General features: G+C 33.0%; 1 pseudogene; it reads right to left on the bottom strand.

The window, feature by feature from the left end:
• Positions 1–2280: 2280 nt before the first annotated feature.
• LOC144257183 (UDP-glucuronosyltransferase 2B9-like) lies at positions 2281–16419 on the bottom strand (annotated as a pseudogene).
• Between the last annotated feature and the right edge of the window lie 1541 nt (positions 16420–17960).

Raw genomic sequence — 17960 nt, 5'->3', positions numbered from 1 at the left:
AACAACAAAATCCTCCAACAATAGAACTATAGAACTAGAAGCAGTTCTCATTGGCCCATGCCTGGAGGTTCTCAAGTTCTACAATATTCTGTTTGATCTTTTATTCACAATGGTGAAAAAGCTTACTAAATACTAACTATTCCTCAATTTGAATGATTTCAATCATGAAATTTTTCTGTGATGTTGAATTACTTGAGGGTTGATTTACCCATTTTTCAACAATTTATATAATTTTTGTATTGCTTTCAGTGTTAAAGATTATTATAATCGACAACATGCTGCATTCTGAAGGAAAAGTGTGATGATTTTTTTTCAGTCATTCCAAATGATTTAGATCCCATACTAGTGTTATGGGTATGAGGAGAAAATCAGCTACTGAACAAAGAGAAAAATTAGACAAACTCTTCATAATTACAGGTTATAGAACAGTAACATAATTGCAAACTGTCTACAAAAACTCATTACATTTCATAACATAACTGTAACAAATATAGGTAACACTGTGTTCCGTTTGAGGAGAGAGCAAAATTCAGCATTTTTTCCTGTTCCTGTTCTATATTACCACAACATAAAATTGAGACCTAGTATTTACTTCTAAAGTATGATTATGAGAGTGGGCCACCGGGTGAATTCATATGAAGGATTAAGAGGAAATAATAATGAACTAATGACATCACATATTTTCTTCCATAGCTTAACTGTAGAAAGCAGATAGGAATCATTATGTTTCTAATGCCAGAGACATTCTACTGCAAAGTGACTTAGCTGGAAGAAGGCAAACATCTTTCCAGATGCTCAGGAGAGAAGTGATGCTGAGGTTGGATATCTACTAAAAGACAGCAGCAATATGGCCTCTCAGAAGCAAGGGGAACTGTTAGACATTTTACACAATTGTAATTATTGAGTGCTTTCTCCAAGAAAGTTAAATGTACACAGTTCTTCAAACTAAAGTTGAAGAAACTGAGATTTTGAGAAATCATATTGATATTATGAGGAATTCTATAATCTCTAGAGGAAAAAATGCTTAAAAATGAATAAATAATCTATATTTCCATTTTTCATAAAAGAGAAATGGGCAACAAGTATATGCAAAGTTCCTGCCCATCACTAATCCTGAAATAAATGCAAATGAAAATAACCACAAGAAATAATCAAATATACATAACAAGGGCTATAGTTAAAAAAAATGAAAAATGTTGGCAAGGGTGCAGAGTAAGAGGCACTCTTACAGACCACTACCAGAATGTAAATTAGAACAACCACCCTGGAAAGAAGTTTCTTGAGAAACTAAAAATACATCTCCCCTGGAGCTCAACTTTTCCACTAAGGAATAAAAAGAATTAAAGAAAAAGACATCAGTACTATATCAAAAAGATACCTGTACCCCCATGTTATTGCAGCTCTCCCAACATTAGCCAGGATATGAAATCAAGTAACATATTCATTTTTAGATAACAAAAGTGAAATATATATGCAGTGAATTATTATTCAGCCATAAAAATGGAATGAAATCCTATGCTTGCAGGAGTTAGAAAGGAACTGGTGAACATCATGTAAAATAATATAAACTAGACCATAAGAGAGAGTTCTGTGTGTCTCCTTCATGTGTAAAATTAACAAAAGTTGATTTCATAGAAATAGGTTTAGCATTATGCTAAGCAGAAGCTAGGTAGGTTAGGAGGGTGTGGGAATAGAGATATTGGACAATAAGTACTAAACCGCAGTTAGTTAGCAGGAAGCAGTCCAATTGTTTTGTGCCAAGCCAGGTGACTGTAGGGTACGACTCTTCATGTATATCTAATAAAGATATAGAAAAGAGGAGTTTAAAAGTTGGTTATTATAGAAGTTATAAATAAGTATTTAAATGAAGTAAATGTAAATGAACTGGATTTGCCATTACATGTATTATCCATGTATCAAGTTTTCTACTCTGCATAATAATGGTTACAATATATAAAAAGATTAAGAGTTTCAGAAATATAAGGTTTTGAAATATTACCTAATATTCCTTCAAATTCGTTTACTTTTCCATGTGTTCTGTTTACATTTATCTACACAGAATATATATTTTTAGCATCACATTGATTGAATAATAAGAAGTCATATAGTCACTGCATCAGATTGATTTTCATTTTTAAAAGTCCTGATTTAGTAAAAGCACACATCGCGTTGTATAAATCAATTCATATTTGAAAATTAGACTAAAAATAGGAGAAAATCTATTTTCACTGTCAAGGGAATCTGTCTATACATATATCTGAGTGAAAAAATTTGTTATACTCAGAAAGGGACTTTGATGACTATATTCAATGCTTTGAGCAAATCACTACTTGTCATTGTGTTAAAATCCAATCTAATAGCTGCTCCCTTGATCTTCATGTGAGAAATATTATCAGGTTAATCCACAAACAATGGAATGCCAACCATAGGGATCCCATGATAGATGGCCTCATAGATGCCATTGGTTCCACCAGGAGTTTAAAAAGCCCTGGTTTTTGGATGACCTATGATTAGAAGAAATTAAGACACTCTACCAATTTTGAGTCATAAATAAGATAAGAAATGCACAACATGAGCCATTGGAGATGAATTATTTTCTAGATAGCAGATTATTGTAACCATGAAACTGCACTGAAATTATGAAGGCTACATGGAAGTATGTGAATTGAGACTTGAAAGTGGAAGCAAGGTTGCCATGTAAATAAAAAGAAAGAGAACACTCTGGGTAGTAGCCATATCATGCATAGTTTAAAAGTGGAAGTATGAGAATGTGTACAATTAAAGAAATTGTGACACCTTTGAGTCAGCTATGCATTGTCCAAGGCAGCAGACATTAGGGTAGTTGTGGTGCTGGAATCAGAAGAAGGACTGACGACACTTCATCATGAATTGAAATACAGTTCACAATTATAATCAAAGATGTTTTTTTTTATAATGGAAAATGCAGATAACATTGTGAGAAAGGAGAGGGATCATTTTTAATGGCATTTCAAATAGCTCTGTTGTATGTCAAAGTATAGGTGTAAAATTACAGAAATAGAAGAAAAAGATACAATGCAGAAATTGATAAAAAAATTCACTGAGAGAGGTAATTACAACTGAAATATAGATACTTTATTATGCCATGTATAATAGAATGTGAAGAGTTGATCAATCTCCATTTTCTCGGAAGAGAGTAAATATAAAGAACTTAGGTAATTAATGACTTTTCATTAATATTTCTAATACAATTATGAATGACTCAACTATTATCTTTATGATTAAGTTTTTTAAAATATATTTTCATGATTCATTTCCCAAATCTTACCAAGGAGGTCACCTTTGGGAGTCCACTTATACAGTCCAATGTTGAGTCTTAATGTATCTGGTTTCTTACCATCAAATCTCCATAAAATCTGTTAAGGTAGAGCAGACCTCTTATTCACTGAGACAATTTCAAAATATAGCAGGTTAAAATATGGAAGAGATTATAAAATTTCATAGCCTAATGTTTCTGATACAACAGATAATGAAATGAACAATATAAAAAAGATACGATTATGTGAACGACTTAAATGGTGATTTAAATAAAGGTCATTTTTATGTACATATTTTTACATTTAACAATGTTTCCTGCTATACGACTTCCAGGGTTCATAAATATTTGACAAGGTAATGGTTTTATCAATATGATATACATGTATTTAAATATTGATAGTTATAATAATCCTGTTGTAATACAAAAATCATTAAAAATTTCTAATGGGCTCCCCCATTTATTAATCTATATTTTAGTGCTTATCAACTGTTAAATTTAATGTTACACATTTTTCTTGTTTTTATTCTTATGTTTATTATTATTTTTAAAACTTATTTTTAAATTTATATTTATATTTATATATAACAGTGGAATGCATTACAATTCTTATTACATATATAAAGTTCAATTTTTCATATCTCTTGTTGTATACATAGTATACTGACACCAACTGGTTTCTTCATACATGTACTTTGGATAATAATGATCATCACATTGAACCATCATTAGTTACTTCCTTTCCTTTCCACCCCTCTGCCCCATCTAGAGTTCATCTATTCCTCCCATGTTCCCTCTCCCTATTCTACTATGAATCAGATTTCTTATCTAAAAGAAAACATTTGGCATTTGGATTTTGGGGATTGGCTTACTTCACTTAGCCTTATCTTCTCTAACTCCATCCATTTATCTGCAAATGCCATGATTTTATTCTCTTTTATTGCTGAGTAATACTCCATTGTGCATATATCCCACATTTTTTTAACCATTTATCTATTGAAGGGCATCTAGCTTGGTTCCACAATTTAGCTATTGTGAATTCTGTTGCTGTAAACATTGATGTGGCTGTGTCCCTGTAGTATGCTGTTTTTAAGTCCTTTGGGTATAGACAGAGGAGAGGGATAACTGAATCAAATGGTGGTTCCATTCCCAATTCCAAGAAATCTCCATACTGCTTTTCATATTGGCTGCACCAATTTGCAGTCCCACCAGCAGTGTATGAATGTACCTTTTTCCCCACATCCTTGCCAACACTTATTGTTGTTTTTCTTCATAATAGCTCCTATTCTAACTGGAGTGAGATGAAATCTTAGAGTGGTTTTGATTTACATTTCTCTAATTGCTAGTGATGCTGAACATTTTTTCCTATGTATGTCTATTGATAGTACATCATCTTCTGAGAAGTGTGTATTCAGGTCCTTGGCCCATTTATTGATTGGGTTATTTGGGTTGTTTATTTTTTTTTGTTTGTTTGTTTGTTTGTTTTGTTTGTTTTGTTTTTGGTGTCTAGCTTTTTGAGTTCTTTATATACCTTAGTGTCTAGTGCTCTATTTGATGTGTGAGGGGTAAAGATTTGCCACCAAGATGTAGGCTCTGTATTCACCTCACAGATTGTTTATTTTGCTGAGAAGAAACCTTTTAGTTTGAGTCCATCTCATTTATTCATTCTTCATTTTAATTCTTGTGCCCAGGGAATCTTATTAAGGAAGTTGGGGCCTAATCCTACATGATAAAGATTGAGGCCTCCTTTTTCTTCTATTAGACACAGGGTCTCTGGTTGTATTCCTAAGTCCTTGATCCATTTTGAGTTGAGTTTTGTGCATGGTGAGAGATATGGGTTTAGTTTCATTTTGTTGCATATGAATTTTCAGTTTTCCCAGCACCATTTGTTGAAGAGGCTATCTTTTCTCCAATGCATGTTCTTGGCAACTTTGTCTAATATAAGATAATTGTAGTTTTGTGGGTTAGTCTCTGTGTCCTCTATTCTGTACCATTGGTCTACCAGTCTGTTTTGGTGCCAATACCATGCTGTTTTTGTTACTATTGCTCTGTAGTATAGTTTAAGCTCTGCTCTAGCAATGCCACTAGCTTCACTCTTTCTGCTAAGGACTGCTTTAGCTATTCTGGGTCTCTTATTTTTCCAGATGAATTTCAGATTGCTGTTTTTATTTCTATGAGGAACATCTTTGGAATTTTAATTGCAATTGCATTAAATATGTATGGTGCTTTTGGAAGTATGGTCATTTTGATAATATTAATTCTGCCTATCCCATAGCAAGGTAGATCTTTCCAACTTCTAAGGTCTTTTTTGATTTTTTTTCTTTAGAATTCTGTAATCTTCATTATATAGATCTTTCACCTCTTTCATTAAGTTGATTCCCAAGTATTTCATTTTTTTTTTTTGAGGCTATTGAGAATGGGATAGTTTTTCTCATTTCCCTTTCTGAGGATTTGTCACTGATATACAAAAATGCCTTTGATTTATTGGTATTGATTTTATATCCTGCCACTTTTCCAAATTCATTACTATTTCTAGAAGTTTTCTTGTGGAACTCTTAGGGTCTTCCAGGTGTAGAATCATATCATCAGCAAATAGTGCCAATTTGCATTCTTCTTTTCCTATATGTATACATTTAATTTCTTTCATTTGTCTAATTTCTCTCACCAATGTTTCAAGAACTACATTAAATAGAAGTGGTGAAAGAGGGCACTCCTGTCTTGTTCCAGTTTTTAGAGGGAATGCCTTTAATTTTTCTCCATTTAGAATGATGTTGGCCTGAGACTTAGCATAGAAAGCCTTTATGATGTTGAGACATGTTCCTGTTATCTCTAGTTTTTCTTGTGTTTTGAACATAAAGGAGTGTTGTATTTTGTGAAATGCTTTTTCCTGCATCTATTGAGATGATCATATGATTCTTATCTTTAAGTCTATTAATGTGATGAATTACATTTTTGATTTCCATATGGTGAATCCACCTTGCATCCCTGGGATGAAACCTACTTGATTATTTTTGTAATCCATTTGCCAGAGTTTAATTGAGATATATTTTTGTATTCAATTTGCCAGAATTTTATTGAGAAATAATTCTTGTAGTACCCATACAGATTGTCTGTATCTCACCTTGATGTTGGGCTTCCAGACCCTGCTGGTGTCCCTCAATGGGTGCTACTGCATCCTGGATCTGGGAACTGTATAAGTTGAAGAGTGTAGATCTGGGCCACTGAGGTTGACCTCTCATGGTAGTCTGCTGGTCAGAAGGGGCAGTCCTGAACCACAGGCTAGGCTCTGTCAAGGTATGCCCTGCTGGGAAGGGGCTGGACCAGGCTTGCTGTAAGCCTGGGCCCTGCAAAGGCAGCTGTGGGTGGATCTGAGCCTTTGTGCTTAACCTCCCACTAATCTGCTGGTTGGAAGGGGCATTCTTGCCCCAAAGCCTAGGCTCTGGCAGTGTCTGCCCCCTGGGGGAGTGGCGAACTGTGCCTACTGAGATCCTGGATCCCCCTGGGCAGATGTGTGTGGTCTGGCCTGCATCTGGCTCCTGTGGTAGTCTGCTGGTCAGAGGGGTCAGCCTTGCACCAAAGGCTAGGCTTTAGTGAGTGTCTGCCCTGTATCAAAAGGGGTGGACCTAGACTGCTGTGGGCCTGGGCCCCACAGAGGCTGGTGTGTGTAGCTCCACTTTTTTTTTTCCTTTTGAGTGGTGTGTGAGAAAATTTACACAAACATATTTCCCGAGAATAAATTTTTGTGGTAGTGTTTGCTCTTGTGTGATCATGTTTCTCTAAGGCAGAGAGTCCATGGTAAGGGGAGCTTCCTGATTCCTTCCTGTCTCCTGTCTGAGACATTTTCAATCTTGAGAAAGGAGCAGAGCAAGTCACTAGGGCAGGTTGATTTTTCTTTTTCTCTAAGTCTGGTTGGTTTGGTAGTTATCTTGGTTTTCCTTCTCTGAATAGAACCAAGGACAGCTCCAGGAATAGGCCCTTTTTATCATTTAGGAGAAGAATGGAGACCAAGATTATGTAGGAAGATGGCAATCTGTGATGCATTTTGACTTTTTAAGACCTACTTATTGTCATTGTGTTGGTGCTCATTCAAACTTAACTTCTTTGGTATCTACATTGTTCTCAGGGGTCCTGCACAAAAAAAGAGGACAAGGCAGGGCAGAATTTGGTATTTTGATATATCTGTCATACTAATATAATATTATATTCACACTGAACCTATGAATATATTTGTGCTTTAGCATAATGTTAATGCTGACTTTTTAAAATCAGAAATAATCTCTGCACTATTTTAACAGTTGCTATACATATTTGGTTTTAAAAATGAATACTGAGACAAATTATACATATCACAAGTGTGCATCTTTTGCAAGGAAAATCATTTATAAGACCCTTTACAGAGTTAAATAGACTCTTTCCACGGTTCTATACCATTTGTAACCTTTTCAGGAATCTGGCAAGAGTTGATGCAATCATTTGGCCCTTTCTTTCATCAAGTTTCCAATCATTGACCCAATTGAAAAAAATCACAACACCATTCTCTCCTGAGCTCTGGACAAAGTCTTCCATTTCCTGTGAAGGAAAGAATTTGCTCTATCCCAAATCTAACTACTACGCAAAGATTTATTCAAATAAGGAGAGAAAAAATATTTTCAGGAGATACTAAATTAGTGGCTTTTAAAAAATTTAAGTTCATGTATACATAACGTAAATATATAATTTTAACCTTTTTTGAGGTACATAGTTCAGTAATGCTACACATATACATATCCTAATGCCAACATTTCTAGAACACTATTACTTTGCAAAAACCAAGAAATTATATAAATTGGACACAATTATTTTTTTCTCACTCTGATCTTTTATTACCAATATTTCTACTTTCTGTTTCTCTAAATTTGTGTATTCTAGATACGTAATATATATGGAAGGTTTTTTTGTTGTTGTTGTTTCTTAAACATATTGTTGTTGTTGTTTTTAGTTGTAGATGGACACAATACTTTATTTATTTACATGTGGTGCTGAGGATTGAACCCAGTGAATCACATGTGCAAGGAAAGAGCTCCACCACTGAGCCACAACCCTAGCCCCTTTACTGGATTTAAAAAAAATATATCTTTATTCTACTTATTCATTTGTATGTGGTGCTGATGATCAAACCCCAGGGCTTCACTCTACCACTGAGCTACAGCCTCAACCCCCCTTTACTGGATTTTTTTTACAGTGTCATGTAAGTAAGTTTCATCTGGGTTTTGACACAGTTCCACTATTTCCTATGTATTATAGGGTAAATAATGTCCCAGGAATGTAAGTTACACAAGATATACATATATTACAAATAGCCTATCTGTATATCCTTCTTAGACACTTATTTTGCTTCCAAGACTTCACTTTTGGCAATAGTGCTGCTGTGGTTATGTGTGTGCAAGTTCCTCTTCAAAACTTATAATCACCCAAATTGGCTTCCATAAGACCTTTCTCTTTCTTTTTATCACCACTCCCTCCCTCCTCTTATTGTTTTTAACACCTTAATAGTTCCCCTAGTGTCTTCACTCCCTTTGATGTGCTTCCTTTCAAGATCCTAGTAGTTCTCTCACTCTGTGCCCTAAGCCACACTTTTTAGTTCCTGCTTCAGCCTCACTGTTCCTCTAGTCACTTGTTCTTCTGACCCAACTGAGAGCTCTCAAGCAACTCAGGATCCCCTAAGGCAACTACTGAAGATATAACAGAAAATAAATATTATTGGAAATAAAATAATTTAATCTTGGTTTAATAAAAATCAAAACTATCAGAATAACAATAATAAATATTGGCAAAGACATGGGGTAACAGGTACATTGCTGGTGGGAGTGCAAATTGGTGCAACCATTATGGAAAACAATATGGAGCTTCCTCACAATAATTAGAATGCAATTGCCATTTAACCAAGCTATGCTTTTCCTTGGCATATACCCAAAGAACGTAAAATCAGCATACTACTGTGATAAAGCCATATCAGTGCAGCTCAATTCACAATAGCCAAACTATGGAACTAACCTAGATGCCCTTCAATAGATGAATAGACAAAGAAAATATAGTATATATACACACACTGAATGTTACTCAACACTAAAGAAAAATGAAATTATAGAATTTGCACATATATGTATGGAGCTAGAGAATAACATGATAAGTGAAATAAACCAATCTGAAAAACCAAAGTGGATGTTTTCTCTGATATGTGGTTGCTAATTCACATTACAGGGTGGATTGTAGAGAAAAATAGAGTTTCTTTGGATTAGGAATAGAGAATTGATGGGAAAGGAGGCTGTATGTGGGTAGGAAGAATAATAGAATGAATCAAATATTATTACCCTGTGTACATGTGTGATTATGTGATAGGTGATAATAAGAAGCTACAAAACTTTTATGTATGATGTGTCAAAATGCATTTTAATAATTTTATTTTTATTTAACTAATGAGAAAAACTTTAAAATAGAACAAAGGATTAAAATTACTATATTGTACACTCAGGTATGCTTAGAAGACATTCTGAGCACCACAAGATATCTGTCTCCTCAGCCTATTCAGCCTCCATTAGAGAGACTCTCTATGTGAGGAGAAAAGAAAATGTTAAAATCCTTCTTCATAAGCATTAGTTAAAAAAAACTTTGTATTGTGCAGGTCATTTCAAATTGTTGTATTTTTATCAAAAACAGTTGAATCATTGAGTTTTGTATTAGAGTGTTACCTGATTTATGGCCAAAATTTTAGAATGCAGTTTATAGGGTCTGTAAAGATATGTTATTCAGTTTGTTTATTTATGTAAGGATGTGTTATGTTTATATAATATTTCCTAAGTACAAGATGGTATTCATTATTAAATTTATAAAATCCTTGTACAGATTTCTATTCACATTGACTTAGAGTTAAATCAACATGTATAGAAACTAGATCTAACCAAATATTTAGAATATAGAGAAGTAAAGAAACTCAAACAGGCTTCATGTTCACATGACTTGAATAAATCTTTGGTAAAAAAGATTGCATTGACATTCGTTTAATGAAAAAAACTGTGTTTCTGAACAACCAGCATTAAGTATTTTATTAGCTTATATTTTGTTTCTGTATGTATTAAACAGTCACATAGGGTTAACAAGGAAATACCTTGAGATGATACCTGATTTTGCTGGTGTCATTGTATCTTCCCAAAAAGAGTATTTGAAAATATTTGTCTTGATAACTTGATATATATTGTTATGTGGTATGTATTAATTACATACTAGCCCATTTCAAACTAAAATTAACCACTGAAACACTGATTAGAGAATGGAACCATGCATTTTTGTAATTTTGACATGGGGCTCTAACATATGTATTTGGTTTTGTTAATAAACACAAGGTATATTTTGGTGACAAAATAATCATGAATATTAGGGTTCCCTCCTATCTGCATTGAAAAATAAGGTATTTCTTATCAGGTCTAGGAACCTTAAATTATCCTAGGGTCTACAGGTAAAGAAGAATTTTATCAAAATCTAAGAAAATCTGTTTTCATCTATGAAATGATAGTCACATTCTCAAAAACCACATAGTATATTTCATTTTCTAATTACTGGTTAGGCTTTGTTTGAAAAAAAAACATCTTAAGCAACAACATGAAATAACTTCATTTTTGTTACAGGTCCCATATTGTCTTCAACATTGTTTAAAATTATAATTTTAACTTGATTATGTCTTCTTCATGATGAATGCATTATTTCTGTGACTCACACATACATCCAGATAGTTCCTGTGTTCAGATGACTTTTAATAATGTAGCCAATTTTATTTGCTATTTATCCTCACTGATGCTCTGCTTAAATACTTCTTCATCCCTATTATGAGAAATATGCGTATTGTCTTTGATTTATTTATTTATTCATTCATTTTTTTAATTTTGTGCATACTTATATGATTAACTAAAATATCCTCAGATTACAGACTAACCACTGAGAAGACTGGTTCTCCTCATTCTACAGCAGCCTTTAAAATTCAATTTTAAAATTTTATCATAAAAATTGGAATAATATAATAAACAGATATTTTCTTACCAATAAACTACTTGTTGTTTCAAATTTAAATTTATTTAACTTTTATGTGTTTTAAGGGCTAGAGAGAGTTTCAGTGTTCCAGCATTGGCTTAGTAATTAAGAGGACCTCGGTTCCATACTTAGATAACAAATACATATAAATTTTCATGTTTTTGTTGTGTTTTGTTTTCTATTCTTACAACTAAGTGCATACATATGACACATATTTATAGATATTTAGGCACATATTATATATGCCTATTCATCCTCCAAGAAAATATCAATCTTATTTAATATATATCTCTCATTTTCCAAATATATTTGCATAATGGCTAAAAATGAAGGTGAGTATTCTTGGATAAAATGACTGTAATTGTATAACATGAAAAAAGTATATATTTTACATCATTCCTCCATGTTGTATATCTAAATGATTTCCAATGTTTTTATAAATAAATGCTATAAATATGATTACAGCATAACATTTTTGTCTCTATAATTTCCAAAGTGGTGAAGCAAATAGAGCTAGGCATTTTTTATTTTTGTGTGATACTTTGTAAAATTTTTACTTTCCCATAATAGTCATACAGGTTTTGGAGATTTGTGTGATAATTCAACACATGTATATAAAGCTAAATGATCAAATCAAAGTAATTAGCATCTGTGCCACTAAGCATTTATTATTTTTTTTTTCTACTGGGAACATTTTAAACCCTTTCTTCTAGCTATTTAAACCATACAAAAATTTAGAAAATGTGCATTTTTTCTGATTTTTGCTATATTTTCCAAATATATTATTCTTCCAAATATATAGAAATTTCTGAGAATCTAATGGTGTATGGTGAGAACGCACATTGGAGCTATAAAAATTCATATAGGTCTGACAATCACTGATGTGGATTTGAATCTTATTTATGAAACTTCATTACCACAACAGCCTTTCTTAAATATTATGATTAGTCTGCTAAACGTCCTCTTTCTCGTCCTCTTTTATCTGTTATCTTAACTTTTCTATTGATGCTGTCATTATCCCTCTATCTAAATGGAGAAATATTTTACCCAAGTGTTTGGCAGTTCAGACTATTTGTTTCACTGCTTGAGGAATGAGGGGTGACCATATTGAATTTTAAACTTTGAGTAAGATCAGATTTTATGCTGCTACTAAAGATCTAGCCAAAAAGTCTCTTAAATGATCACATAATGAAGCAGTAAAAAATGCTCGCTTTCCAACTGTGTTATTAAGGTGTGATATTCATTAAAATACATTAATTTTTTGCTTCATTTTAAGATATATAATTCTATAAACTTATAGATCTGTTCATAATTATAAACTCAGGGAAGCCTACAAATTCAAGTCTTACAAATTAATAAGTATTCATTAAAAATCCACAATTTGCACTCCATGTTACATGTGCAATATATATTTTTTCTATTCTTCTTGTTCAGCAGTTATGCTATGGAGACCCATGATCTCTCAGGGAGTATTCTTGAGGCCCCCTATAGACTTGGGGTAGACAAGAAACCCTTCTGGTCTTTCCTTATCATAACATTCCCCACACAATTTCTCTTTCTTGTGCACAGTCTACACTTCAATGCGGAATGGAAGGTGTTTGTGACAGAGACTGTGCTACTTTGTTTCTTCGCATATTCAGCACTTTCCTGTGGTACATGCAAGTCCCTTGTCAATATTCTTTCAGAGAATGACTGGTATTTTTTTTATGTGTTGAATAATGAATTTTTACATTTAACTCACCCTATCCTTGAAAGATCCTCTTGTGAAACAAAGATAAAATTCACATATTTGTGATGGTATAGATGTGAAAGATTTCAATATATAGGTCTCTTTGCTCCATTTTCTGTCATTCTGTAAATGTGATTCAGCATTCTGAATGAGCAAGAGAGAGAGAATTATTCCTGGTGAAAATGAAAGGATGACAGAAGCAACTAAATGGAAACAAGTTTACCTTAGGCAGAGGTTTGGCAGGTCTGCAATGGAGTCCTCCAACAATATCTACATTTGGTAGGGTTGGGTGAGAAAATTCCAAATCCCAGTAGGAGTGAATAAGCCAGATATCTGCTTTGGCCATTGTCTCTGCCAATATAGTGGGTCGTCCTGAACAGGAAATAGAAGATTAAAACTATAGAACATCGGGAAGTTGTTGTGCAGACAGGAACATGCCTTCTGTTGGAAAGAACTTTCAATAATGAAGAAATATATGTTTAAAAGTTTGTGTAGTTTTGTGCCTCAGATGAAGCACTAATCTCCAGGATATATAAAGAACTCAAAAACCTGAAAACCAAAAACACCCAAATAACAAAATCAATAAATGTGCTAAGGAACTGAACAGACACTTCACAGAAGAAGAAATACAATTGATCAACAAACATATGAAAAAATGTTCATCATCTTTAGCAATTAGAGATGCAAATCAAGACTACTCTAACATTTCATCTCAACCCAGTCAGAATGGTGATTATCAAGAATACAAGCAACAATAAATGTTGTTGAGAATATGGGGGAAAATGTACACCCATTTATTGCTGGTGAAACTACAAATTGGTGCAACCTTTATGAAAGCAATGTGAAGATTCCTCAGAAATTTTGGGATGGAACCACCATTTGACTCAGTTATTTCACTCCTTAGTTTATACGCAAAAGTCTTATAATCAGCATACTACAATGACGCAGACACATCAATGTTCATAGCCGCTCAACTCACAATAGCTAAACTATGGAACCAACCTAGATGCCCTTCAGCAGATAAGTGAATAAAGAAAATAATGTATGTATATACATGGAATATTAATCAGTCTTAAGGAAGAATAAAATTATGGCATTTGCAAGTAAATTGTGGATGCTAAGGGAAATAAGTCAAACTCAAAAAACCAAATGCCAAAAGTTTTCTCTGATAAGCAAATGCTAATCCTCAATGGTAGGAAGGGAAGAATGAAGGAACTTTGTACTTTGCAGAGAGGTATGAGGGAGAGCAGTGGCTATGGGGATGGGAAAGTTGATGGAATGAGACAGATATTATTACCCTGTGTACATGTATTATTATAGTATTGGTGTGACTCTGAATCATATTCGGCTAGAGGAAGAAATTGTGCTCCATTTGTGTACAATACATCCAAATACATTCTACTGTCATGTATAACTCATTAGAACAATTTGTTTTTCAAAAGTGTAGTTTAATAAAACCACTATGTGCATGGAAAATATGCATACATAGTTTATATTTATTATATATATGATGCTTATAATTATATATATATATATATATATTTCATATATATTACATATATATGAGCTTTTGGAGTCGACATTATCTGTAATCTCTTAATTATTTACAAGGTTAATTGTACCAAAATAAGCTAGCCAGTATAGATACAAATATTTAGTTTTTTACCTAAAGTGAAAAAAGTAACTAACAGAAATGTAAGCAAACATTAGACTTATATAACCCATTATTCATACCATGCTAATAAAAGAACATTTCAGCATTCTTTCATTTAGTTTGTATAATTTAGAGAAAACTCTAACCCTTGTTCTGCAAGTGAACTGAAAGGAGTTTAAATATGATTCTGTTCTTTGTGCCTACTACCTCCTTTGGGTTCATGTTAGGAGCTTGCAAATATTTATTATACAAAAATTATTTTGAAACAAGTGCTGGAAATTCTAACAGTATAAAATAGAATTTTTTTGTTTAGTTTTAATTTCCATCTTTTTTTTTCTTTGACAGATAGTTTAAAACACAAGACTAATAATTTACATTTTTGTGCTTGAACATTGTAGGCCTTAAAGAGAATGAATGCAAACACTTAGTGAAGGAATTTGGAAGTGCTAAAAAACACAATAAAGAGCCTCCTGGTATGGGATGGAAACAATGTCACACAATGGAGAAGGAATTTATTAGGCAAACTGACAAAAGAGTTTCTAAATGAAGAATCTAATTGAACTAAAGGGAAAAATTTTCTTAGTGCTACATGGATCCTTGTAATAGAAATATGAGTGTAAGTCCTCAATCTCTGTGTCTAGGTTCGTCAAGACAGTAAAGTTTAAAATTAGTATTCAAAGATAAATAAAATGAGTAGTGCAATGATACACTGTATGCAGTTGTCTAGAGAAGTCCTCTGGGCTCTATATGGTGGGTATATGATTTTCTAGTGTGTTTTATACAAATGATGGCCAGACGTTTCTGACACTTCAATGTATATTTTTCTGAAGAACTCTGAGTTTGATAGATGATTTTATTTTATTACATGAAACAACTAAAAAATTTTCTGATTTTCTATTGTTATACATTCACCTTTATAAAAGTCCAGAAAAGTTAGGACCTTATAGTACAAGTCACTTACCTAGTATTTCACTGTAAAACTGATTCCATCTCTTCAAATTAAATGATTCAAATCAAAAATCAAAATAATGCATATAGCATATTTTTTATTTCATTGAATGTCATTTTATCACTTAATCCTGAAAATATTACAGGCACATAGGAAGAAAAAAAGAGAAATCCCCCAATACACTTTTCCACTATGTAACCAGGAGAGAAGCAGAGAGTGTACACAAATAGTTTTTGAAGAATTTCAGCCAGTAGCTCACCACAGGGACAAATGGCATTTGAAAGAATGACATCAAACCTTGATTCTTGTAATTTTGCCTAGAGTTTCTTGTTCAAAACTGCATCTCTACATACATTCTCCACATAATCAGAAAATTGACTCAAAATTTCAAAAAATATTAAATAATATTTCCAAAATATTTTTTAATGCATCTCATAAATCAATGCTCTTAATGATTGAGAAGAAAAAGTCTCTATATATTGTCTTTACAATGATGAAGGATAGCTCTCAAATTTAATTGCAGATGATTTGTCACCATCCACAAAAATGGAAACCGAAGGTTTCAAAACAGCCACCTCATGCCCCCTCTGTGTAAGCTCCTCCAGTATTGTCTTTATATTGATCCAATGATTGTATTCCATTGCCCACACCAGCACCTTTCCACAACTTCCAGAACCAAAGTGACTACTCAGCAGTAACAGGAGCAGAACTGCAGTCATTTTCATAGACATCCTGGTGAAATGCAAGGCTTCCTTTCACATTGAATTCCCTCTATCCGTGTTGCTATCTGAGAAAAAAAAATCATTATTTGGTTAAAAGGTAACTCCTACCCATCAAAGTAAATGCACAAGTGAATGTTTAGAATATCTGGATTCCAAGTTGAAAAATCAAAGGTTAGGTGTATTTTAATGCTTGTGTATTTTAATGACTCTTTCATGATTATAGATGCTTTCCTACAGTTAGGAATTTATGATCCTGCATGTGTGATCACCTCTCTTATGTTCAGATTTTTAGAATATGGAAGGAACAATGGCAAGTGAGTTGACTTTTGCTTATAGATTTCTTGACTGCAACTAAACTAAATATACAGTTGAAACAACATTTCTTAGGTATCATTTAAAATATTTTTGCAGTAAAGTACTTGTTTGCATATAATTCATATAGTATACAAACCACCATTTTAAATGTATATATCAGTTGTTCAATCTCAGAAAAGAATCTCAGAATTGGAAACCTCAGTTAATATTCATTGTGGAAAGGTTTTAAATCCAAACTCTCCTAGTATCTCTAATCATCCTATATGCCTCATTGCTAGGTAATATCTAATCAATTTCATCTCTCTATAGATATGTTTATTATGGAGACACTTCAAGTAATTGTTATATAATATATGGGATTTAACGATTGATTTCAACACTTTTAAATAATTGTTACGGGTTTTGTGATTGATATCAATACTTACAATTATGTCTTGAAAGTTCATCAATGTTGTAGTATGTGTCAGGCCTTCATTCCTTTTCATGCTATGACAGGTCATTAGTTATGTCAGTGATCTAAGGCAGCCATGGAAATCCTTTCTCATCCTGATTTTTGATCTTATAGAATGCAGGGTAGTATCTCTGTTTTTTTTTTTTTTTTTTATATATATTTTCTAAGAGTCGCTTTGTGGCATAATATATGGCCAATTTTAGAGAAGGCCCCATGTGCTGCTGAAAACAAAGTGTACTCACTTGTTGAAGGATGAAATATTCTATATATGTCAGCTAAGTCTAAGTTATTGATTGTATTATAGAGTTTATTTGTTCAGCTTTTTTTGTTTTTTTGGAAGCTCTATCCAGTGGTGAAAGAGGTGTGTTAAAGTTACCCAAAATTATTGTGTTGTGGTCTATTTGACTCTTGAACTTGAGAGGAATTTGTTTGATGAACATAGGTGCTCCATTGTTTGGGGCATATATATTTATAATTGTTAAGTCTTGTTGATGTATGTAGTGTCCTTTTATATCCCTTTTTATTAACTTGACCTTGGAGTCTTATTTATTTGATATGAGGATGAAAACCCCTGCTTGCTTCCAAAGTCCATGTGAGTGGTATGACTTTTCCCAACCCTTCACCTTCAGCCTGTGGATGTCTTTTATTATAAGAGAGTCTCTTGGAGGCAACATATTGTTAGGTCTCTTTTTTGATCTAATATGCTAGTCCGTGTCTTTTGATTGGTGATTTTAGGTCATTAACATTCAGGGTTATTATTAAGACATGGTTTGGATTCCCTTTT

Source organism: Urocitellus parryii, chromosome 10, assembly GCF_045843805.1.
Source record: "Urocitellus parryii isolate mUroPar1 chromosome 10, mUroPar1.hap1, whole genome shotgun sequence".
Lineage (NCBI taxonomy): Eukaryota > Metazoa > Chordata > Mammalia > Rodentia > Sciuridae > Urocitellus > Urocitellus parryii.
The sequence above is the reverse complement of the archived record's forward strand: the minus strand, read 5'-3'. Positions and strand labels throughout refer to the sequence as shown.